The sequence below is a fragment of the Rutidosis leptorrhynchoides genome, chromosome 8 (assembly GCF_046630445.1).
Source record: "Rutidosis leptorrhynchoides isolate AG116_Rl617_1_P2 chromosome 8, CSIRO_AGI_Rlap_v1, whole genome shotgun sequence".
NCBI lineage: Eukaryota > Viridiplantae > Streptophyta > Magnoliopsida > Asterales > Asteraceae > Rutidosis > Rutidosis leptorrhynchoides.
The window spans coordinates 294,852,648-294,879,962 of NC_092340.1; the positions used below are offsets into that span (position 1 = coordinate 294,852,648).

The 27,315-nt window shown below is 33.1% G+C and overlaps 1 non-coding gene across 1 annotated transcript; it reads left to right on the forward strand.

The window, feature by feature from the left end:
- The first annotated feature begins 17,209 nt into the window (after window positions 1–17,209).
- LOC139865349 (small nucleolar RNA R71) lies at window positions 17,210–17,316 on the forward strand. The gene has a single exon (XR_011764875.1). It is a non-coding gene; the product is annotated as a small nucleolar RNA R71 (small nucleolar RNA).
- The last annotated feature ends 9,999 nt before the right edge of the window (window positions 17,317–27,315 follow it).

Below are 27,315 nucleotides of genomic sequence, written 5' to 3' on the forward strand. Positions count from 1 at the left end.
GAGCTATTGGTGCAGCTCCTGGTACAAGATCTATTTGAAATTCAACGGATCGATGTGGGGGTAATCCTGGTAATTCTTTCGGAAATACATCGGGAAATTCTTTTGCGACGGGAACATCATTGATGCTCTTTTCTTCAGTTTGTACTTTCTCAACGTGTGCTAGAACAGCATAGCAACCTTTTCTTATTAGTTTTTGTGCCTTCAAATTACTAATAAGATGTAGCTTCGTGTTGCCCTTTTCTCCGTACACCATTAAGGGTTCTCCTTCTTATCGTACAATGCGAATTGCATTTTTATAACATAAAATCTCTACTTTCACCTTCTTCAGCCAGTCCATGCCAACTATTACATCAAAACTCCCTAACTCTACTGGTATCAAATCAATCTTAAATATTTCGCTACCCAGTTTAATTTCTCGATTCCGGCATATATAATCTGCTGAAATTAATTTACCGTTTGCTAATTCGAGTAAAAATTTACTATCCAACGGTGTCAACGGACAACTTAATTTAGCACAAAAATCTCTACTCATATAGCTTCTATCCGCACCCGAATCAAATAAAACGTAAGCAGATTTATCGTCAATAAGAAACGTACCCGTAACAAGCTCCGGGTCTTCCTGTGCCTCTGCCGCATTAATATTGAAACTCTTCCGCGGCCTTGTCCATTCGTGTTCTCCTGGTTCAGGCAATTTCTAATAATGTGGCCCGGTTTTCCACATTTATAACAAACTACATTGGCATAACTTGCTTCGACACTACTTGCTCCACCATTACTCGTTCCGACACCATTTGTTCCTTTCGTTCTGTTAACCCCTGGTCCGTAGACCTCACACTTCGCCGCGCTATGACCATTTCTTTTACACTTGTTGCAAAATTTGGTGCAGAACCCCGAGTGATACTTTTCACACCTTTGGCATAGCTGCTTCTGATTGTTGTTGTTATTGTTGTTGTTGCGGTTATTATTGTTGTTGGGATGATTGTTGTAGTTGTTATTGTTGTTGTTGTTGTTGGGCCGTTTGTTGTAGTTGCGATTGATGTTGCGATTGTTGGGATTGTTGTTGCGATTATTGTTGTAATTGCTGTTGTTGTTGTATTGGTGATTCTTATCACCGTTTTCCTCCCACTTTCTTTTGACTTGTTTCACATTGGCCTCTTCAGCAGTCTGTTCTTTAATTCTTTCTTCAATCTGGTTCACTAGTTTGTGAGCCATTCTACATGCCTATTGTATGGAGGCGGGCTCGTGTGAACTTATATATTCTTGGATTCTTTCCGGTAATCCTTTCACAAACGCGTCGATCTTCTCTTCCTCATCTTCGAACGCTCCCGGACACAATAGGCATAATTCTGTGAATCGTCTTTCGTACGTGGTAATATCAAATCTTTGGGTTCGTAACCCTCTAAGTTCTGTCTTGAGCTTATTGACCTCGGTTCTGGGACGGTACTTCTCATTCATCAAGTGCTTGAATGCTGACCATGATAGTGCGTAAGCATCATCTTGTCCCACTTGCTCTAGATAGGTATTCCACGATGTTAACGCAGAACCTGTGAAGGTATGCGTAGCGTACTTCACTTTGTCCTCTTCAGTACACTTACTTATGGCAAACACCGATTCGACCTTCTCGGTCCACCGTTTCAATCCGATCGGTCCTTCGGTTCCATCAAATTCCAAATGTTTGCAGGCAGTGAATTCTTTGTAGGTGCATCCTACACGATTTCCTGTACTGCTAGATCCAAGGTTATTGTTGGTATGTAGCGCAGCCTGTACTGCGGCTATGTTTGAAGCAAGAAAGGCACGAAATTCCTCTTCGCTCATATTCAAGGTGTGTCGAGTAGTCGGTGCCATTTCCTTCAAAATAGTTAAATGAAATGAGTTAATCATATAGAATATCAAGAGTAGTCAATAGTATTTCGTAGCGTAATATGAACTTATTTATAAAAGCTCTTTCTTCATATTAGCGTTTTATACTCTTTAATTCGAGTAGTACCTACCCGTTAAGTTCATACTTAGTAGTTAACATACCATTTCAACTACTACAATTCTATATGAAAAACTAATCACAAAAACAAAAAAAAAACAAAAAACAAAAAAAAATATCATATTCAAGCCTTTATACAATAACTTGCAAACTTACAATACCGCTATTTTACATATAGCATGAAATATAGCACATAAAACTTTGATACAAAGTAGTTGCAAAGATAATTCTAGTTAATAAATAAGACGTTCAGCAAAGGCAATAAAGACACGTAATTCATACGTCCAGAAACAAGTCATGCATTCTGTTTTTACTAATACCACTTCCCATCCTTGGTTTTGTGGAACATAACCATTGTGACCGATAGTAAGACAATGTGTTGTAACGTCGTCAAAAGGATGAAGGTTACGTAATGACCAACAGTCTCGTAATAACCTAAAAACCTCATTTCTTACCCCAATTACCGACTCCGTCACTTGTGAGAATGTTTTGTTTAATAGTTGTAGCCCGATGTTCTTATTCTCACTTTGGTGAGAAGCGAACATTACTAACCCGTAAGCATAACATGCTTCTTTATGTTACATGTTAGCCGCTTTTTCTAAATCACGAAGTCCTATATTCGGATATATTGAGTCAAAATAATTTCTTAACCCGTTGCGTAAAATAGCATTTGGGTTCCCCGCAATATATGCGTTAAAGTAAACACATCGTAACTTATGGATTTCCCAATGTGATATCCCCCATCTTTCAAACGAAAGCCTTTTATAAACCAAGGCATTCTTGGAATGTTCTTCGAATGTCTTACAAACTGATCTCGCCTTAAATAGTTGTGCCGAGGAATTCTGACCGACTCTAGACAAGATTTCATCAATCATGTCTCCGGGTAGGTCTCTTAAAATATTGGGTTGTCTATCCATTTTGTGTTTTTATACTGTAAAATAGACAAGAGTTAGATTCATAAAAAAATACTTATTAATACAAGCAATTTTTACATATATCATAAAGCATAAGCACACTATATTACATATATTACACCACACGAATACAACTATCTTATTCCGACTCGCTCGTTTCTTCTTCTTCGGTTTTGGTTCGTTTTGCCAAGTTTCTAGGGATATATGATGTTCCCCTAATACGAGCCGTCGTTTTCCACATTAGTTTAGAAAAACCTAGTGGTTTAGAGGTTCCCGGGTTATTGTCACAACTTAAGAAATACGGGTGTTGACGATACATATAAAGTTCATCGGGTTTGGAATCAAATTTCTCTATTTTTATGCCCTTTCCCTTATTGTTCTCTTTTTCCTTATTAAATTGTGTTGGGGTAATTTCTATAACATCATCGGAATCCTTGTCGGGATCCGATTCATCGGAGAATTGGTAATCCTCCCAATACTTTGCTTCCTTGGCGGAAACACCATTGACCATAATCAACTTTGGAATGTTGGTTGAGGATTTTCTTCTACTTAATCGTTTTATTATTTCCCCCACTGGTTCTATTTCTTCTTCCGGTTCCGATTCTTCTTCCGGTTCCGATTCTTCTTTCGGTTCCGACTCTTCTTCCGGTTCCTCTTCGGGAACTTGTGAATCAGTCCACGAATCATTCCAATTTACATTTGACTCTTCATTATTATTAGGTGAGTCAATGGGACTTGTTCTAGAGGTAGACATCTATCACATAATATCAAACGCGTTAAGAGATTAATATATCACATAATATTCACATGTTAAAAATATATAGTTTCCAACAAAATTTGTTAAGCAATCATTTTTCAAGTAAACACGGTCGAAGTCCAGACTCACTAATGCATCCTAAAAAACTCGATAAGACACACTAATACAAAATTCTGGTTCTCTAAGACCAACGCTCTGATACCAACTGAAATGTCCCGTTCTTATTGATTAAAAACGTTCCATATTAATTGATTTCGTTGCGAGGTTTTGACCTCTATATGAGACATTTTTCAAAGACTGCATTCATTTTAAAACAAACCATAACCTTTATTTCATCAATAAAGGTTTAAAAAGCTTTACGTAGATTATCAAATAATGATAATCTAAAATATCATGTTTACACACGACTATTATATAATGGTTTACAATACAAATATGTTACAACGAAATAAGTTTCTTGAATGCAGTTTTTACACAATATCATACAGGCATGGACTCCAAATCTTGTCCTTATTTAAGTATGCGACAGCGGAAGCTCTTAATAATCACCTGAGAACAAACATGCTTAAAACGTCAAGAAAAAATGTTGGTGAGTTATAGGTTTAACCTATATATATCAAATCGTAACAATAGACCACAAGATTTAATATTTCAATATACATCCCATACATAGAGATAAAAATCATTCATATGGTGAACACCTGGTAACCGACATTAACAAGATGTATATTTAAGAATATCCCCATCATTCCGGGACACCCTTCGGATATGATATAAATTTCGAAGTACTCAAACATCCGGTACTTTGGATGGGGTTTGTTAGGCCCAATAGATCTATCTTTAGGATTCGCGTCAATTAGGGTTTCTGTTCCCTAATTCTTAGATTACCAGACTTAATAAAAAGGGGCATATTCAATTTCAATAATTCAACCATAGAATGTAGTTTCACGTACTTGTGTCTATTTTGTAAATCATTTATAAAACCTGCATGTATTCTCATCCCAAAAATATTAGATTTTAAAAGTGGGACTATAACTCACTTTCACAGATTTTTTTTACTTCGTCGGGAAGTAAGACTTGGACAGTGGTCAATTTACGAACCTATAACAAATATGTACATATATATCAAAGTATGTTCAAAATATATTTACAACACTTTTAATACATTTTGATGTTTTAAGTTTATTAAGTCAGCTGTCCTCATTAGTAACCTACTACTAGTTGTCCACAGTTAGATGTACAGAAATAAATCGATATATATTATCTTGAATCAATCCATGACCCAGTGTATACATATCTCAGTATTGATCACAACTCAAACTATATATATTTTGGAATCAACCTCAACCCTGTATAGCTAACTCCAACATTCACATATAGAGTGTCTATGGTTGTTCCGAAATATATATAGATGTGTCGACATGATAGGTCGAAACATTGTATACGTGTCTATGGTATCTCAAGATTTCATAATATACAATACAAGTTGATTAAGTTATGGTTGGAATAGATTTGTTACCAATTTTCACGTAGCTAAAATGAGTAGTTTTTACCAATTTTGTTTTGCTCGCCATTTCTTCGTTTCTAATCCGTTTTGAGTGATTTAAGCGGCCACGGTTTCAAACTTGATTTTATGAAACTAAACAGAAAAGGTATAGGTTTATAGTCAAAAATACAAGTTACAAGTCATTTTTGAAAGAGGTAGTCATTTTCGTCAAAAGAACGACATCTTGATGACTGTTTTGAAAAACATACTTTCACTTTGAGTTTAATCATGATTTTTGGATATGGTTTCATGTTCATAATAAAAATCAATTTTCCAGAAGTATAGCTTTTAAATCAAAGTTTTTCATAGTTTTTAATTATCCAAACCAAAACAGCCCCCGGTTGTAACTACGACGGCGTAAATCCTGTTTTATGGTGTTTATCGTGTTTTCGGGTTTTAAATCATTAAGTTAGCATATCATATAGATATAGATCATGTGTATAGTGGATTTTAAAAGTGTAGTTAGAAGGATTAACTTTATTTGCGAACAAGTTTAGAATTAACTAAACTATGTTCTAGTGATTACTAGTTTACCACTTCGAATATGATAGCTTTTTATGTATGAATCGAATGATGTTATGAACATCATTACTACCTTAAGTTCCTTGGATAAACCTAATGGAAAAGAGAAAAATGGATCTAGCTTCAACGGATCCTTGGATGGCTCGAAGTTCTTGAAGCGGAATCATGACACGAAAACAAGTTCAAGTAAGATCATCACTTGAAATAAGATTGTTATAGTTATAGAAATTGAACCAAAGTTTGAATATGATTATTACCTTGTATTAGAATGATAACCTACTGTAAGAAACAAAGATTTCTTGAGGTTGGATGATCACCTTACAAGATTGGAAGTGAGCTAGCAAACTTGAAAGTATTCTTGATTTTATGTAACTAGAACTTGTAGAATTTATGAAGAACACTTAGAACTTGAAGTTAGAACTTGAGAGAGATCAATTAGATGAAGAAAATTGAAGAATGAAAGTGTTTTTAGGTGTTTTTGGTCGTTGGTGTATGGATTAGATATAAAGGATATGTAATTTTGTTTTCATGTAAATAAGTCATGAATGATTACTCATATTTTTGTAATTTTATGAGATATTTCATGCTAGTTGCCAAATGATGGTTCCCACATGTGTTAGGTGACTCACATGGGCTGCTAAGAGCTGATCATTGGAGTGTATATACCAATAGTACATACATCTAAAAGCTGTGTATTCTACGAGTACGAATACGGGTGCATACGAGTAGAATTGTTGATGAAACTGAACGAGGATGTAATTGTAAGCATTTTTGTTAAGTAGAAGTATTTTGATAAGTGTCTTGAAGTCTTTCAAAAGTATATGAATACATATTAAAACACTACATGTATATACATTTTAACTGAGTCGTTAAGTCATCGTTAGTCGTTACATGTAAGTGTTGTTTTGAGACCTTTAGGTTAACGATCTTGTTAAATGTTGTTAACCCAAAGTTTATAATATCAAATGAGATTTTAAATTATTATATTATCATGATATTATGATATATTAATATATTTTAATATGATATATACATTTAAATGTCGTTACAACGATAATCGTTACATATATGTCTCGTTTCGAAATCCTTAAGTTAGTAGTCTTGTTTTTACTTATGTAGTTCATTGTTAATACACTTAATGATATATTTAATTATCATATTATCATGTTATATATAATATAACAATGTATTAATATACTTCATATATATTTACTAAGACGTGGTTATAACGATAATCGTTATATGTATCGTTTCGAGTTTCATACGTCAATAGTCTCCTTTTTAAGTATATAACTTATTGTTACTATTTTTAATGAGATACTTGATGATCATTATATCATGTTAAACATATATATTTATTCATTTATGTATCATCATGTCATATACAACTTATAGCGTTCGTGAATCATTGGTCAAACTGGGTAATCAGACGTTTACAAAATTTCCGTTTCAATTAACCAAGTCTTAACAAGTTTGATTGCTTAACATGTTGGAAACATTTAATCATGTAAATATAGTTTTCATTAAACATATAATCATAGAAAGGTTCGGAAAAGTTCGGGTCACTACAGCTACCCGATCATTTATTTCAACACTACATAATAATTCCACACACCATTCTCTATATACAGGCCTACGTATATTGAATAATCATTCCCAATCATTAAAAGTAGAATTACCATAGCTTTGTGTAAGTAATTATCTGATTGGTTCGGCCAATCTCACTGTTTCTAACGGTTCCCAATCTATTACCCTGGGTACTTCAACATTATTTGACTGAAGGGTGTGTAAGTTCCTCTGATTTTTTGGATAATCTATCTAATGTCTGTCAAATCTTAAATTAGAATGTAAATTTGCCAATTGTATATTTGAATATGAAATGAATTGATGCGGTAGATTTTGTCTGTATTGGTCGTTAATCTCCTGTTCGTCTGCATTCTCAGGAGGAGCATTGTGAGCCTGGGACGCGGATGAAGATTCACCCCTTTCAGTCTGCAAAACACATTAAACACAATTTTTGTGCATCCAAATATGCATTAGTGTTAGCAAAATCATAGATTGAAACAATCATAATGACATGTTTAAACAATATTGAACTTATACACAATTTCATAAAATTAACAATTCTACATTTTTTTCAATAAGCATATATGAAAATGTATACAAAGTTTATAAGCATTCTACTCAAATAACATGTCAAAATAACCATTACTAGCAATTAAACAAGTTTCAAATGGCATTCATATCAAATTAATCAAGTTCATGTATTTTAGACTTAAAAAGTCCACTTTAATGCTCAAAAATCATGTTTAGGATCAAAGTTTTGATCATTTAGCAACCTAAACATGTTACACTACTTAATTAAGCATGAACTAACAATAAAATTCGGCCATAACCCGTTTATATCAAAAAGCTCCAATTTTGCTCAAGCACACAAACCCTAGATTACTCAAAATTTGAAGTTTAAGGCTTCTAATCATGTTAAATAGCATCAATCTAGGTTATACAAGCATAATATACAAACAATCTAAGCACAATTAAACTAGAAATCATCAAAATCAAATTAGGTATAATTTTGCTCAAGAACACTAAAAATCCGGATTAAAGAGTGTTTAGATGTAGAAATTACCGATCTCCTTGAAAAACTTCTTGGTAGGATTCTTCTCAACATGTTTTTATGAAAGATTTGATGATTTATGGTGAAAAATCGAGAATTTGTGAGTGTTTTTTGGGTATTTTTCGCAGAAAATATGAGATGGGTGTGTGTGGACTGGTCTGTCGACCAGTTTAACTGGTCTGGAAATTTGGAGCTCCGCGACTGCGGATATGGGTACCCCTCTAAGCTCCGCGAGTGCGGTACTTTTTTTTTAAACCTTTAGTAATAAAACAATTAATGGAGTAATTTTTTAAAATTTTGTTTCCTTTTTATTTAGGCAGAGGTTGTTTCGGTACGTTCACCTAGTTCGTCCCTCTACAAAATTTAAAATTTGTCATTTTAAAGCGATTGTTTTAAAAGCAAAGATTTTTGGGTTTTTTTTAATGTTTTTGGTATACTTTAGATCAATAAAATTAAAAATAATGATAATAAAATTTCTCGTCCCGCCCTCGGGTAAAGCAATTTTGGTTCAACGACCTAGTCTTCAACTCACGACGAATTTTAGAAATCATTTTTTTAACTTAATGAAATAAAGTACATTTTTATTTTTAAATTCGCACCAAACTTAAATTTAAAATACATAAAATTGTTAGATAATATGTTAGGCCCAAGTCCAAAATGTATCATGGGCTTAGGGTCCATTAGGGTTAGTATAGTTAGGGTTCTATGTACACTATAAATACTGTCCAATGTTATCAATAATATTCACGGGTTCTATTATCTAATATGATAATCAGAGCTTAGGTCTGATCCCGAGACCTAATCGTCATATCTTTCTATCACCTCCTACCAATACCCTAAAAAAAAAACAATCAGCCGTAGCATTCTTCTTGTAGTTCAACTTATTACTTCATTCCTTTTTTATTGACAAAATTACGCTCGTCATCCCTGAACTTGTATCTAGTCTTCTTAGTTCATCCTTAAACTTATTTTTTTGCTGGCGTCGTCCCTGAACTTTTACTTTGTAACTCCAGTCGTCCCTCCGTCAACAATCTATCCAATTTTTCCGTTATCCCATCCCATGTGCGAGACACGTGAGGGTATTTTGGTCTTTCTATTTAAATAAAGTAATGTTCTAATTTTCTCTTAAAACTTATATTTTTTACAGATCCCATTTCATTTATTATTATTATTATTATTTATTTTATTTTTTTATGTATTTCCAGTTTCATTATTCTATATCTCTTCACCATTACCAAATCAAGATGAAATATCTAATAGATCTAAAAACTCAAATTAATATCAAACACTCCATCAGTTTCATGTCATACCATTTTTGCTCTGACAAGCAAAAGTCTAATCATCATCGTATCATCATCGTGACGGCAGAGATTTTGCAAGTGACCCGATCGGCGGTGACGGTGGTGGTTATTGATAGATCTAAAAAAGAAAAAGACTTAAAATCGAACCATCAACGAGTAGTGGTTTTTAATCAAACTGAGATGGCGGTGGTGGAGGCTCAGATTCCTTCAACGGCTCAGATTTCAAACCTTAAACTTCACTGTGTTTGGTTACTGAAAGCTTGGTAGAGATTGATGACAGGAAGTAATGTAATCAACGCAAATGAAGCCAAGGTAATATTTTTGCTTACACTTAATACAAATTTATTTATTAAATTTTTTTTTTGTCATATACTCCCAAATTGGTTTAAAAAATTTATAATGGGTTTTGATCGACTAATTTGGTAAATGTACTTGAGTCTTTTTCATAGATTTTGGGATAAACCTATGTGTTTTTATCATGATTATATAGTATAAGAAAATTTTGACAATTTTGTTTATTTATTTCATTTTGTCTATGAATATATTTGGTGATTAACCTGATTTTTTTTGTTGCTGTTCTGACTATGTATATACCGATGTGTATATATATGTATATATGAAACTTCACTTCAGCTTGTATATGAATTTGGATTTTGAAATCAATTTGAGTTTGTATTTCGTTTGAAGCTAGGGTTTTACTGTATTAAATTGGGACAATAAAGTAGAAGTCAAGATGTAGAAGAAGGCATAAAGGGGTGAAAATTATAAAATGAGGCACATCTGATGGGATAACGGAAAAATTGGACAGATTGTTGATGGAGGGACGACCGGAGTTACAAAGTAAAAGTTCAGGGACGACGCCAGCAAAAAAATAAGTTTAAGGATGACCTGAGAAGACTGGATACAAGTTCAAGGACGACTAGCGTAATTTTATCTTTTTTATTTTTTGTTTTATTTTCGTCTTCCTCTTGACGTCATACAAGCTTCTTGAAATAGCAGCCGCCAAGCACATATATATGTGAAGAACCATTATCCTATCTATTTCTATTATTTTATTTTTCCTTCACCAGAAAAAAAAAAAAAAGGAATCGAAATGAACGCAGCAGCAGCCAAGTCACTATTATGTTGCGCACATGTATGTTCGGTTGAAGCTACCATCTACTTTTATCGCACCATTTTTTTTTTCTTTTTCTTATTACTGGTTTAGTGTAGCGTTATTTTTAATTTTATCTTTAGTGTTTTTGTGATTGAAATCGGCGTGGGGATGAGCCGCCTACCTTGACTAGGTTCCAAACCTCAAAAAAAAAAAAAAAGGAATAGAAAAAAAACAATCTTGTTTTGCAGCATTGAAAAAGATTATATCGGTGATAAAAGTTCTAAGCTCAAGTTCTGCTTAATCCTTAGGCTAAGCAAAGCAAGCCACGACGTAACAGAAAAAAAGACGTTACGGAAAAGGAAACGCAGTCAAGCAAGACGCAACGATATCAGCGAAATCAGTCAATTTGGTGCAACAAATAGGGAAAAAAAAATTCTTTCATTTCTTTATTTTTATTGTTTTCTCTCCAGTCCGAACTTTCGCGATTTCGCCGTTCGGACTGCGGGAGAGTGTTAGATAATAGTTCGGCCCAAGTCCGATATGTGGGCTTGGGTCCGGTAGGGTTCTTAGCATTCTAGGGTTTTGTATCCCTGTATATATCGTATCAATAATAAAGTCATATTCACGGGGTTTACATTCTATAACATGGTATCGTAAAAATTTCATATAAATATTAATAATATTTATATTCATTAGTTTACAAACTTACATTTATAGTTATATATTAATTTTAAAAACAAGGTAAAAATAAAAATCTTTTTGGTCTTTTATCCCACTTTAATCAATCAAATATTTAAAAAAATATACGTCCCTCTTTTGGATAAAGTAATTTCGGCTATATTACCTAGTTTTACTCCTGACGAATTTCTGAAATATTTTTGATTGATTGATTAAAGATATTTATACCTTATGAATAAACGGTAAATTTTGCAGTGATGCATTAAATTTTTGTATGATATCAATAATTTCGGTTTCGCATACCTAATTTTATTGAATATCAATTTAATACTTTATAGCGAACGATTCAGCGTTTATTATCAAAAGGTTAAAAGCAATAAATAAAAATAAATAAAAATTGTACATACTCACCTGTGAGATAGAATTCTCAGAGACCTGCTTTAGCTGACTCATAGGAGAGTCGTTCGATTTGGTTTTCCATAGCTACATAGGCGTAACCTCGATTTTTCAATAACTTTTCTTCTAAACATATGAACGGTCCTTCTCTGCATAGAGTAACGAATTCAGAATTGGAATGTGTTTGATTGTTCGAACATTTACCTTCGTGTGACCATTTTCCGCATTTATGACATCTTTCAAGGTGTCGTGCTCTTCTTTTTGTTGCGAATTTCGATTTTCCTTTAGCAAAATGTGTCTTATTATGATTCTTCCTGAGTTCTTTCTTCACTTCGTCCATTTTGCCTCTTATGAATGAAATCAGCTCACTCGAGAAAGTGTTATTATTACGTTTAGTAATCATAACGTGTAGTAGTAGACCATGGTTCAAATCAAAGGAATTCTACATCTCGTAAAACCAAAAAGAAATAAAAAATTCAGAATGGAGGGAGAAGACTAGTTCTTTAGGGTCTGCCAGGGAAAGACCATTCAGATTTCAATTTTCGAGAACTACACGAAAACAGAACATCTAACTCTAACAGAAATTCATATTACCCTTAAAAGATTCGAATCTTCCCACACTTAGTTAGCTGTGGGGTCGAAATTGTGATTAACTTCATCTTCAACTTCCATTGAATTATCTATGTAATGTTTAACTCTGTGACCATTAACCTTAAATTCAATCCCATTTGAATTTATTAACTCTACTGTTCCGTACGGGAAAACTCTTTTGACTATGAATGGTCCAGACCATCTTGATTTTAATTTTCCAGGAAATAGCTTGAATCGTGAATTGAAAAGAAGAACTCTGTCTCCTTCCTTAAATTCTTTTGAACTTCTGATTCTTTTATCATGCCATTTCTTTGTTCTTTCCTTATAGATTATCAAATTTTCATATGCATCATGTCTTAATTCCTCTAATTCGTTTAATTAACTTAACCGTAGATGTCCGGCTTCATGTAAATCAAGATTACATGTCATCAAAGCCCAGAATGCTTTGTGCTCATTTTTTACTGGAATGTGACATGCTTTTTCGTAAATCAGTTTAAAAGGTGTGGTTCCAATTGGAGTTTTGTAGGCTGTTCTAAAATCCCAGAGTGCATCCTCCAATTTCATGGACCATTCCTTTGGATTCGATCCTACGGTTTTCTCTAGAATACGTTTTAAAGCTCGGTTGGTATTTTCAACTTGTCCACTTGTTTGTGGATGATAAGCAGTGGAGATTTTATGAGTTACTCCATATCTTTTAAGAACTTTCTCAAGTTGATTATTACAAAAATGAGTACCCCGATCACTTATTAAAGCTTTCGGTGTTCCGAACCTTGCAAAAAGACGTTTTAAAAAGTTGACTACAACTCGTGCATCGTTAGTTGGAAGAGTTTGTGCTTCCACCCATTTAGATACATAATCAATGGCAACGAGAATGTAGAGATTATTATGAGATTTTGGAAATGGACCCATAAAGTCAATACCCCAAACGTCAAATACTTCACATACTTGAATGACATTTTGTGGCATTTCATCACGTTGACTTATTTTTCCGGCCGTTTGACATGCATCACATGATTTACAAAGAAGGTGTGCGTCTTTGAAAATGGTAGGCCAATAGAATCCAGTGTCGTAGACTTTTCTTGCTGTGAGTTGAGGCTCATAATGCCCTCCTGTTGGTCCTGTGTGACAATGGTTCAGGATTTGACTAGCTTCATCTCCGAATACGCATCGGCGTATTATTCCATCGGGACAACTTTTGAATAAATGTGGATCTTCTCAGAAATAGTGTTTTATATCACTAAAGAATTTCTTTCGTTTTTGGTACGATAACCCTTTTTCAAGGAATCCATATACTAAGTAGTTTGCATAGTCTGCAAACCATGGAATATCATTATAATCGATTTTCAATAGATATTCATCAGAAAAGTTGTCTTGTATGGCTGATTCATTTAGAACTTCTAATTCAGGATTTTCAAGACGAGAAAGATGCTCAGCTGCGAGATTTTCTGCTCCCTTTTTGTCTCGGATCTCAATATCGAACTCTTGTAAGAGTAAGATCCAACGGATTAATCGTGGTTTGGCATCTTGTTTTGAAAATAGGTATCTAAGAGCAGAATGATCAGTATAGACCACCGTTTTAGCTAGAACGAGATATGAACAAAATTTATCAAAAGCAAAGACAATAGCAAGGAGTTCTTTTTCAGTAGTTGTGTAATTCGTTTGTGCTCCTTGTAACGTCTTACTAGCGTAATATATAGGTTGAAATCGTTTTTCAATCATTTGTCCTAAAACGGCTCCCATTGCAAAATCACTTGCATCGCACATGAGTTCAAATGGTAGATTTCAATTTGGAGTTATCATGATTAGCGCATTAGTGAGTTTTTCTTTAAGAATATTAAAAGATTTGATGCATTCATCTGAAAAGATGAATGGAGCATCTTTTTCAAGGAGTTTATTCATAGGAGTGGCAATTTTAGAAAAATCTTTTATGAAACGTCGGTAAAAATCGGCATGCCCTAGAAAACTCCTAACTCCTCTAACATTGGTGGGATATGGAAGTTTAGCAATTACATCTACTTTAGCTCTATCTACTTCAATTCCTTCCTTTGAAATTTTATGACCAAGAACGATGCCTTCTTTAACCATGAAATGGCATTTGTCCCAATTAAGTACTAGATTTGATTGTTCGCATCTAATAAGCATTCGTTCAAGATTAACTAGACATGTTTCAAAAGTATCACCGAAGACTGAAAAGTCATCCATGAAAACTTCCATGCATTCTTCTATCATGTCGTGAAAAATCGCCATCATGCACCTTTGAAAGGTTGAGGGGCGTTGCAAAGTCTAAATGGCATGCGTTTGTAAGCAAAAGTACCATAAGGGCACGCAAACGTGGTTTTCTCTTGGTCCTCTGGTACGATTGGAATTTGAAAGTATCCGGAGAAACCGTCAAGAAAACAATAGTAACTGTTCCCATCTAACCTTTCCAACATTTGATCAATGAAAGGTAAGAGAAAGTGATCTTTTCTGGTGGCGTCATTTTATTTTCTATAATAAATACAGACACGCCATCCTATTACAGTCCTAGTAGGAATAAGCTCATTTTTTTCATTTGTGATGACAGTGATGCCACATTTCTTAGGTACACATTGAACTGGGCTTACCCATGGACTATCAGAGATTGGATAAATTAAACCTGCATCTAGCAGTTTAATAATTTCTTTCTAAACAACATCTTGCATATTAGGATTTAGTCTTCGTTGGCGTTGCACATAGGTTTTATGATTTTCTTCCATAAGGATTTTATGTGTGCAATACGAAAGACTTCAGCCTTTAATGTCATGAATTTTCCATGCAATAGCTGGTTTATGAGCTTTTAGCACAGAAATGAGTTGAGATTTTTCTTTTTCTGTAAGAGAAGACGATATTATTACAGGTAATTCAGATTCACCATGTAAATAAGCGTATTCCAAATGGTTTGGAAGTGGCTTTAACTCTAATGTCGGTGGTTCTTCTATCGATGATTTGTATCGATATCTGTCTTCCTCTTTTAGCATTTGAAGTTCTTCTTTTGTTGGTTCGTATTCATTAGCCATGAGTGCGGCTAACATTTCAGCTTCATCAATTGGTTCAGTTCCTTCTCCTAAAGAACATTCTCCCGTTCCTTGTAATTCTGGAAATTCTTCTAACAATTCTGCATGTGAATCTATAGTTTGAATATAATAACATGTATCATCTGCAGATTGCGGTTGTTGCATGGCTCTATCAACAGAAAAGGTAACACTCTCGTCCTCTAGTCAGTTTCTTACCAAACACGTCTATTATTGCTTTAGCCTTGTTTAAGAATGGTCTTCCTAATATGAAAGGAATTCGAGAATCTTCTTCCATGTCCAGAATAACATAATCTACTGGGAATACTAAAGTACTAACTTTAACTAGCATGTTTTCCATTATCCCTCTAGGATATTTTACTGATCGATCGCCTAGTTGTATGCTTATTCGTGTTGGTTTCAATTCTCTGAGGTCTAGTTTAGCGTATAATGAATACGGCATTAAATTTATACTAGCACCTAAGTCTGCCAATGCTTCTATTGAATTAAGACTACCCAGAAAATATGAAATTGTGAAACTTCCTGGATCTGAGAGTTTTTCTGGCAGTTTATTCAACAGCACTGCAGAACAATTAGCATTCATAGTAACAGCCGAGAGTTCTTCCATTTTCTTTCTATTTGTGATTAGATCTTTCAGGAATTTGGCATATCTTGGCATTCCTGAAATCACATCAATGAAAGGAAGATTGACATTTATTTGTTTAAACATATCCAAGAATTTGGATTGCTCGGCTTCAAGTATTTCTTTTCTCATTTTACTCGGGTAAGGAAGTGGTGGTTGGTATGGTTCAACATAAGGCTTTGCCTTAACTATGTTATCTTCATTAACCTTTTCAACTACCGGTTCTGTTTCCTTCTCTTGATCAGGCTGTGGTGCTTGTGGAGTAGGATTAGAGTCATCAGAAATTACAGGTATTTCAGGTGGTTTAAGTGTAATACCACTTCTTGTGGTAATTGCTTTAGCTGTTTCATTCCGGGGGTTAGCATTTGCATCGCTTGGTAGACTTCCTGGTTTTCTTTCACCTATCAACCTTGCTAGGTTACTTACTTCTTGTTCCAGATTTTGAATAGAAGCTTGTTGATTTCTAAATGCTTGAGCATTTTGTTCATTAGTTTGTTTCTGAGATGTGAAAAACTGCGTTTGAGATTCAACTAGCTTCGACATCATATCTTCTAAATTTGGCTTTTTATCATCGGTTTGTGGTGGTTTATTTGGAAAAATAGGTCTTTGCTGGTTGTAAGTATTGTTAGATACTTGTTGATTGCTAGGACCTTGTTGGTTGTTGTATGCAATATTTCGGTTATAATTCTGATTTTGATTGGAGTTCGGTCTTGGCGGTTGATAATTATTTTGATAATTATTTCCAGGCCTTTGGTTCATGTATGAAACATTCTCTCTTTGTTCCATTGTTTGTTCAATAATGAGACAATCTTTTGTCAAATGTGGTCCTCCACACTGCTCACAACTAATTCGTATTGCGTGAATATCTTTAGTCATCTTTTCCATTCGTCTCTCGAAAGCATATATCTTTGCGGAAATAGAATCAAAGTCATGGCTAGAATCGGCTTTAGCCGCTTTAGATGATCTAACGATGTCTTTTTCTTGATGCCACTCATGTGAGTGGGAGGCTGTGTTATCAATAATTTTGTAAGCTTCAATTGCGGTTTTCTTCATAATGGAACCACCAGCTGCTATGTCGATGTCTTTTCGTGTAGTAATGTCGCATCCTTGGTAGAATATTTGTACTATTTGATAAGTGTCTAAACCATGTTGAGGACATCCTCTCAACAACTTTCCGAATCTTGTCCACGCTTCATATAAAGTTTCATTTGGCTTTTGTGTGAACGTAACAATTTCTCCTTGAAGTCTCACGGCTTTAGATGCTAGAAAGAATCTTTTAAGAAATTTCTCAACTAAGACATCCCATGTATCAATCGCCCCTTCAGGTAACGATTCTAACCAATCTTTGGCTTCTCCCTTTAAAGTCCAGTGAAATAACATGAGATAGATCTGTTCATCCTCAACTTCTCTGATTTTGAATAGAGTACAGATCCTATTAAATGTACGAAGATGTTCGTGTGGATCTTCCTTTGGCGTACCACTAAATTGGCATTGATTAGTTACCATGTGTAGGATTTGTCCTTTGATTTCATAATCTGGCGCATTAATGTCTGGTTGAGTAATTGCGTGACCTTGGCCCGTGCGTGTAGCTCTCATTCGGTCTTCCATACTTAGAGGTTCTTGATTTTCCATAATTGAATTTGTTGAATCTGAATCACTGGAGGATTCTGATTTAATGGTTTCTTCCTCGACAATCTCTGGATGAGTAATTTGTGGTTCATGAGGAATGATTAGTGGTTCAGGAACTCTGAATTGTCCTTGAATATCCTCCGGGTTCTCAATTGTGAGGTAGGGTTCAAAAAATGGATTATCGGAAATTTGAATTGGAGTACTTAGTCGACTTGATGATGATTCTAAAGAAAAATCAATGGCGACAATATTGGCTAGATGCCTTGATCGAGTTACAGGAGGTGAACGTATGAAAGGTGGTGAACGTTTTGCTCGGTGCATTCACTGAATATCCTATTAGTTATAAAGATAAAAATTATATAAGTTGTCAAATTAATAGACTTTTCTGATTTTGCCCACGTTTCGAATAGCCAATAGATGCAGCAGGTAGCCAGGACCCTTTAATTCGGAAGCTCACAACTCGCCACTAACAAATCCAACTATTACTACGAACCAGAAAATTTTGGATGTCTATCAATTTAACCACTTAAAATAATTTTTTTTTTCGAAATTTTGAAGAAGATATAGAAAATTCTATGTCCTAAAAACTAGAGCATAGAAATGAGAAAGAAGAAGAGTGCGTCAAAAAATGTCGAAAAATAAGCGTCGAAAAACAAACTAAATCTTGCGTCTAAAGGAATTAAAGCTTAAAAGAAATTCTCTATCCAAAACGGCAATAACTTAATTAGGCACTAAAATCTATTTAAAACTAAAGCGATAACTGACGTCGTAAAATTCTAAAGCGCCTAAATCTTAATCTAAAGAAAAAGCACTTAAGAGAATTTATGGCAAAGCTTAAGAAACTAGAAATATAAAATTACTACAGCAAAAACTAAGTTTAAAACTAATTACGAACGAAAAATATACAAATTACGAATAAACGATAAAAATATAAAGTTTATAAAAAGAAACAAAAAATGATAAAATTACTTATTTTTATAAAAATATTATTTTTATATTATTATATTATAAAAGTATTAATTTATATAATTAATAATAATATTAAAACTTAATATTACTAATTATAAATTAAAACTAAAAACTAAATACTAATTAAATAAATAAAAATATAATTAGGTTAATAATAATAATAATTAATTAATTAAAACCCTAAATACGTAATTAATGCGTACAAGGTTGCAGATGTCAGACAGCTCCACGAGTGCGGATGCTTGATGCCCAAAAGGCTCCTCGACTGTGGAGTAATGCAGTTCAGATTTCGTACAGGCCAAAATTCGTGCAGGTTCAGTTTACTTTTTTTTATTTTTTTTATTTTCTGTTTTTAATTTATAGAAAATAGAAAATATAATTTAAATAAAACTTAAAAATAAAAAAAATTACTTATTAGTTTTTATAACTTTTAACAATAAAAATATAAATTTTTTTTTTAATTTAACTAAGCTTTAAAAATATAGATATATATATATATATTTTTTTTTCTTTTTCTTGTTTTTATATTTTAGTTTTTAATATTTAAAAATTATGTAAATATATTTTTACAAAAATAGCTTAAAAACTAAAATTTTTTTATTATTATAGCGTTCTATGGCGTCCCCGGCAGCGGCGCAAAAAATACTTGATGTGTGCGAGGTGTAGTACGAAATAGATTATATTTTACTACGAAATACTATTAAATACGATACAATTTTACGCAAGTTATTTATTTATTTATTGAATGGATATACATAAACCTTGCTACAACACTTATAGGAAGTGTACCTAATAGTAGAGTAGTGTAGTTTTTAGTAAGTCCGGTTCGTTCCACATGGAGCTAGCTGAGTTTAACGCTATATTTATTTTAAACTATATTTGTATATATATATATATATATATATATATATATATATATATATATATAAGTACTATTATTATTATTATAAAAGGGGGTTTTTTCCGTTTATTGACCGGTTTGTCAATTTTATGTCTTAAGTCACAATTAAAACCTAATGTAAAATATTAAATATAAATACAACTTAATTTAAAGCGTAAAGTAAATGACGATAAATAAAAGTGCGATAAATAAAAGTACGATAATTAAAAGTGCAATATATAAAATGCGATGAGATATAAAATAAAGGAATTATGCTTATTTAAACTTCCGTAATCATGATGTTCGACGTGTTGATTTTAATTTATTACCATGGGTTAATTGTCCTTTGTCCTAGATTATTCGATATGTCCATCTGATTTTTGTCCATAACAGTCCATTGGTCATAAATATAAAGTGCGAGTGTCCTCGTCAAATTACCCTTATACCCGAAGTCAAATATTCCAGCCAATTGGGGACTTAAACTGTAACAAGGTCTTAATACTTTGTTAATGATTACACCAGGTTATCGACTGCATGTAACCCAAGGTTTTAATACGTTGTTAACAATTACACCAAGTGTCCTTGTATGTAATCCACCCATGTTTTAATGAGTCCATTGACTATTAATCCATCCCCGTGTCCGGTCAAATGAATGATTATTAGTATTTATAAATATCCCGCCCATCGTGTCCGATAGAGTGTATGTGGTTATTTATAGATACGTTGAAAATCCTAAAAATGAACATATATTTAATAGCATTATCCCTCAAGGAAGACAAGCTTTTAGTTGCAATTGTTCTATTTACAAGTGATATTCGTTTAAATAATAAAAGGTGAAGACAAAAGACAGATTCAACGAATTGAAGACGCAAACGACCAAAAAGCTCAAAAGTACAAAGTACAATCAAAATGGTTCAAATTATTGATGAGAAACGTCTCAAAATTACAAGAGTACAAGACGCGAAACGTAAATACAAGATATTAAATTGTACGCAAGGACGTTCGAAAATCCGGAATCGGGACCAGAGTCAACTCTCAAAGCTCGACGCAATGGACTAAAAATTACAAATCAGCTATGCACATAAATATAATATAATATTTAAATAATTCTTATAATTATTTATATATTATATTTATTTATTAAAACGTCGACAAGCTTGTGAATAAAAACATGTGAGCTGGTACCTACCTCCATGCGATCGCATGGCCTGGAGGCACAAAAGCCATGCGATCGCATGGCACACTTTTTCAGCTCAGGTCCTATAAATTTCGCAGTTTGGTGATGATTTTAACCATCTTTTTCTCTTCATCTATCAAACGTATATATATATATATATATATATATATATATATATATATATATATATATATATAATTTTAATTTTAATTTTAATTTTAAATTCTAATAATAAGGGTATGTTAGCGAATGTTGTAAGGGTGTAAGTCGAAATTCTGTCCGTGTAACGCTACACTATTTTTAATCATTGTAAGTTATGTTCAACCTTTTTAATTTAATGTCTCGTAGCTAAGTTATTATTATGCTTATTTAATGCCGAAGTAATCATGATGTTGGGCTAAATACTAAAATTGGGTAATTGGGCTTTGGACCATAATTGGGGTTTGGATAAAAGAACGACACTTGTGGAAATTAGACTATGGGCTATTAATGGGCTTTATATGAACTAAATGATACCTCGTTAATTTAATATATAGACTTATAATTTGACGTATTTATATATAACCACATACGCTTGACTGGGCACGGTGGGCGAGATATCTATAAATACCAATAATTTTTCATTTTACCAGACACGGAACTGGATTAATAGTAATAGACTTGTTGAAATAGGGGTGGATTACATTTAAGGGTAATTGGTGTAATTGTTAACAAAGTAGTAAAAGCTTGGACTACACACAGTCGATAACCTGGTGTATTCATTAAACAAAGTATTAAGACCTTGTTACAATTCGAATCTCCAATTAGTTGGAATATTTGACTTCGGGAATAAGAATAATTTGACGAAGACTTCCGCATTTTATGATTATGACTGATGGACTATTATGGACAAATCCGTATGGACATATCAAATATTCCAGGACAAAGGACAATTAACTCATGGGAATAAACTAAAAACAACACGTCAAACATCATGATTACGGAAGTTTAAATAAGCATAATTTCTTTATTTCATATTTAATTGCACTTTTAATTATCGCACTTTTATTTACTGTCATTGTATTTAATTGCACTTTTAATTATCGTACTCTTTATCGTCATTTTATTTATCGCACTTTTATTTATCGCAATTTCATTATCGTTATTTACTTTACGCTTAAAATTAAGTTATATTTATTTTTAATATTTTACATTAGGTTTTAACTGCGACTAAAGTTTTAAAATCGACAAACCGGTCTTTAAACGGTAAAAACCCCTTTTATAATAATAATACTACTTAGATATATATTTTTGTATTTTTATAATTATAAATTATAAAAAAAATATAGCGTTAGACTTGGCTAAGTCTCCATGTGGAATGAACCGGACTTACTAAAAAATACACTACTGTACGATTAGGTATACTGCCTATAAGTGTTGTAGCAAGGTTTAGGTATATCCACTCTATAAATAAATAAATCACTTGTGTAAAATTGTATCGTATTTAATAGTATTTCCTTGTAAAATTAATACTATTTCATATACCCCTCGCATAACATCAAGTATTTTTGGCGCCGCTGCCGGGGAAAGCTAAAACGCCGGAAGCGAAAAGCTATATATATATATATATATATATAAAAGATTTTATTAGAATTTTATTAAGTTTTTATTAAAAATATACGTTTTTTTAGAAAATATAAAAAAATCTATATATTTGTTTTTAAGAGTTGTTATATATATATATAAAGTTAAAAAGTATTTTTATTTTAGTTTTTAAAATTAAATTTTTATTTAAGTTATATATATATTTTATATAAAATTAAAACAGAAAACTGAAAAAAATATATATATATAAAATTACTCAAGGCCCGGTACTGTAGCAGCACAGCTCTGGCTCGAAACCCTAGCCCATGCGATCGCATGAGCCCGAAGGCAAAAATTCATGCGATCGCATGAACGTACCTGACACGCTAGGTTTGACCTAATTCAGCATTAATTACGGAGTATATTTTAATTTTTATTATTATAACCCTAATTAGGTTTTGTTTATTTAATTATTTAAGTTTAGTTTTAGTATTTAATTTATATATTTAGTTTAACTAGTTTTAATAAATATATAAAATTAATACTTTTATAAAATAAATAATATAAAAATAATATATTTTTATAAAAATTGTACTTTTTACAACTTTAAGTTTATTTTTATATTTTGTATCTTTTTATTTGTTCTAGCGTAATATTTGTATTTTTCTCTCGTATTTAGTTTTAAGTCATAGTTTTTGCCATAGTTATTTTTATTTCTAGATTTTTAGGCTTTGCCGTAAAATCCCTTAAGTGCTTTTTCTTAAGACTAAGATTTAGGTGCTTTAGAATTTTGCGACGCCGTTTTTAATATTTTAGTACTTTTTAAGTAATTGCCGTTTTGGATATAGAATTTCTTTTAAGCTTTAATACCTTTAGACGCAACTTTTAATTCTTAGTTTTTAGTTCCTTTTTAAGTTTCGACGCGCTACTTTCTTATTTTTATATTTTTTTCGACTATTTATTTTTCGACGTTTTTCGACGCGCTCTTTTTCTTTCTTATTTTTCGTCGCTCTAGTTTTTAGGACTTAGATTTTTTCTATTTCTTCTCTAAAATTTCTTTAAATTTCAACAAAAAATTATTTTGAGTGGTTAAATTGATAGACATCCAAATTTTCTGCTTCGTAGTAATAGTTGGATTTGTTAGTGGCTGAGTTGTGAGCTTCCAATTTAAAGGGTTCTGGCTCCCTGCTGCATCTATTGGATATTCGAAACGTGGGCAAAAGTAGAAAAGTTTATTAATTTGATAACTTATATAATTTTTATCTTTTATAACTAATAGGATATTCAGTGAATGCACCGAGCAAAACATTCACCACCTTTTGTACGTTCACCACCTGTAACTCGACCAAGTACTCCAGTTCAAATTTTCGATAATCCATTTTTTGAACCCGACCTCACAATTGAGAATCCGGAGGATATTCAGGGACAATTCAGAGATCCTGAACCATTAATCTTTCCTCCGGAACCACCAATCATTCAAACATAGATTATTGAGGAACGAACCATTAAATCAGAATCCTATAGTGATTCAGATTCAACAAATTCAATCATGGAAAATCTGGAACCTCTAAGTATGGAAGACCGAATGCGAGCTAAACGCACTGGCTAAGGTCACGCAATTACTCAACCAGACATTAATGCGCCAGATTATGAAATCAAAGGACAAATTTTACACACGGTAACTAATCAATGCCAATTTAGTGGTGCACCGAAGGAAGATCCAAATGAACATCTTCGTACCTTTAATAGGATCTGTACACTATTTAAAATCCGAGAAGTTGAGGATGAACAGATATATCTCATGTTATTTCCCTGGACTTTAAAGGGAGAAGCCAAAGATTGGTTAAAATAGTTACCTGAAGGGGCGATTGATACATGGGACGTTTTAGTTGAAAAATTTCTTAAACAATTCTTTCCGGCATCTAAAGCCGTAAGACTTCAAGGAGAAATTGTTACATTCACACAAAAGCTAAACGAAACTCTTTATGAGGCATGGACAAGATTTGGAAAGTTATTAAGAGGATGTCCGCAACATGGTTTAGACACTTGTCAAATAGTACAAATATTCTACCAAGGATGCGACATCACTACAAGGAATAACGCTTACAAAATTATTGATAACACTGCTTCCCACTCACATGAGTGGCACCAAGAAAAAGATATCATTAGATCATCTAAAGCAGCTAGAGCCGATTCTAGCCATGACTTCGATTCCAATTCTGCAAAGATAGATGCTGTCGAGAGACGATTGGAAAAGATGACTAAAGATATTCACTCAATACGAATTAGTTGTGAGCAGTATGGAGGACCACATTTGACAAAAGATTGTCTCAGTATTGAATTAACAATGGAACAAAGAGAGAATATTTCATACATAAACCAAAGGCCTGGAAATAATTATCAGAATAATTATCAACCGCCAAGGCCGATTTACAATTAAAACCAGAATTATAACCGAAATATTCCATACAACAACCAACAAGGTCCTAGCAATCAACAAGTATCCAATAATAATTAAAATCAGCAATGACCTAATTTTCAAAACAAACCACCACAACAAACTGATGATAAAAAGCCGAATTTAGAAGATATGATGACGAAGCTAGTTGAAACTCAAACGCAGTTTTTCACATCTCAGAAACAAACTAATGAACAAAATGCTCAAGCATTTAGAAATCAACAAGCTTCTATTCAAAATCTGGAACAAGAAGTAAGTAACCTAGCAAGGTTAATAGGTGAAAGAAAACCAGGAAGTCTACCTAGTGATACAAATACTAACCCCCGGAATGAAACAGCTAAAGCCATTACCACAAGAAGTGGTACAACACTTAAACCACCTGAAATACCTGTAACTTCTGATGAAACTATTCCTACTCCACAAGAACCACAACCTAATCAAGATAAGGAAAAAGAACCGGTAGTTGAAAAGGTTAATGAAGATAACACAATTAAGGATAAACCTTATGTTAAACCATACCAACCACCACTTCCTTACCCGAGTAAAATGAAGAAAGAGAAACTTGAAGCCGACCAATCCAAATTCTAGGATATGTTTAAACAGATAAATGTAAATCTTCCTTTCATTGATGTGATTTCAGGAATGCCTAGATATGCTAAATTCTTGAAAGATCTAATCTCAAATAGAAAGAAAATGGAAGAACTCTCGGCTGTTACCATGAATGCTAATTGTTCAGCAGTGCTGGTGAATAAGATACCAGAAAAACTATCTGATCCAGGAAGTTTCACAATTCCATGTTTTCTGGGTAGTCTTAGTTCAATAGAAGCATTGGCAGACTTAGGTGCTAGTATAAATCTAATGCCGTATTCACTATACACTAAACTAGACCTTGGAGAATTGAAACCAACTAGAATAAGCATACAACTAGCCGATAGATCAATAAAATATCCTAGAGGGATAATGGAGAACATGCTAGTTAAAGTTGGTACTTTAGTATTTCCAGTAGATTTTGTTGTTCTGGACATGAAAGAAGATTCTCAAGTTCCTCTCATATTAGGAAGACCATTCTTAAACACGGCTAAAGCAATGATAGACGTGTTCGGTAAGAAATTGACCCTAAGTATAGAGGATGAGAGTGTTACCTTTTCAGTTGATAGAGTAATGCAACAACCACAATCTGCAGGTGATACATGTTATTATATTCAAACTATAGATGCACATGCAGAATTATTAGAAGAATTTCCAGAATTACAAGGAACAGGAGAATGTTCTTTAGGAGAAGGAACAGAACAAATTGATGAAGCTGAAATGTTAGCTACACTTATAGCTAATGGATATGAACCAACAACAAAAGAAATTAAAATGCTAAAAGAAGAAGACAGATATCGATATAAATCATCGATAGAAGAACCACCGAAATTAGAGTTAAAGCCACTTCCAAACCATTTGGAATACGCTTATTTACATGGTGAATCTGAATTACCTGTAATAATATCGTCATCTCTTACTGAAAATGAGAAATCACAACCCATTTCTGTGTTGAAAGCTCATAAACCAGCCATTGCATGGAAGATTCATGATATTAAAGGAATAAGTCCTTCGTATTGCACACATAAAATCCTTATGGAAGAAGGTCATAAAACGTATGTGCAACGCCAACGAAGACTAAATCCTAATATGCAAGATGTAGTTAAAAAAGAAATTATTAAACTGCTAGACGCAGGTCTAATTTATGCAATTTCTGATAGTACATGGGTAAGCCCAGTTCAATGCGTACCTAAGAAGGGTGGCATGACTGTCATTACAAATGAGAAAAATGAGCTTATTCCTACTAGGACTGTAACAGGATGGCGTGTATGTATTGATTATAGAAAATTAAATGACGCCACCAGAAAAGATCACTTTCCCTTACCTTTCATTGATCAAATGTTGGAAAGATTAGCCGGAAATAGTTACTATTGTTTTCTAGATTGATTTTTCGGATATTTTCAAATTCCAATAGCACTCGAAGATCAAGAGAAAACCACATTCACGTGCCCTTATGGTACTTTTGCTTACAAACGCATGCCATTTGGACTTTGCAACGCCCCTGCAACCTTTCAAAGGTGTATGATGGCGATTTTTCATGACATGATAGAAGAATGCATGGAAGTTTTCATGGATGACTTTTCAGTCTTCGGTGATACATTTGAAACATGTCTAGCTAATCTTGAACGAATGCTTATTAGATGCGAACAATCAAATCTAGTACTTAATTGGGAGAAATGCCATTTCATGGTTAAAGAGGGCATCGTTCTTGGACATAAAATTTTAAAAGAAGGAATTGAAGTGGATAGAGCTAAAGTAGATGTAATTGCTAAACTTTCACATCCCACCAATGTTAGAGGAGTTAGGAGTTTTCTAGGGCATGCCGATTTTTACCGACGTTTCATAAAAGATTTTTCTAAAATTGCCACTCCTATGAATAAACTCCTAGAAAAGGATGCTCCATTCATCTTTTCAGATGAGTGTATCAAATCTTTTAATATTCTTAAAGAGAAACTCACTAATGCGCCGATCATGATAACACCA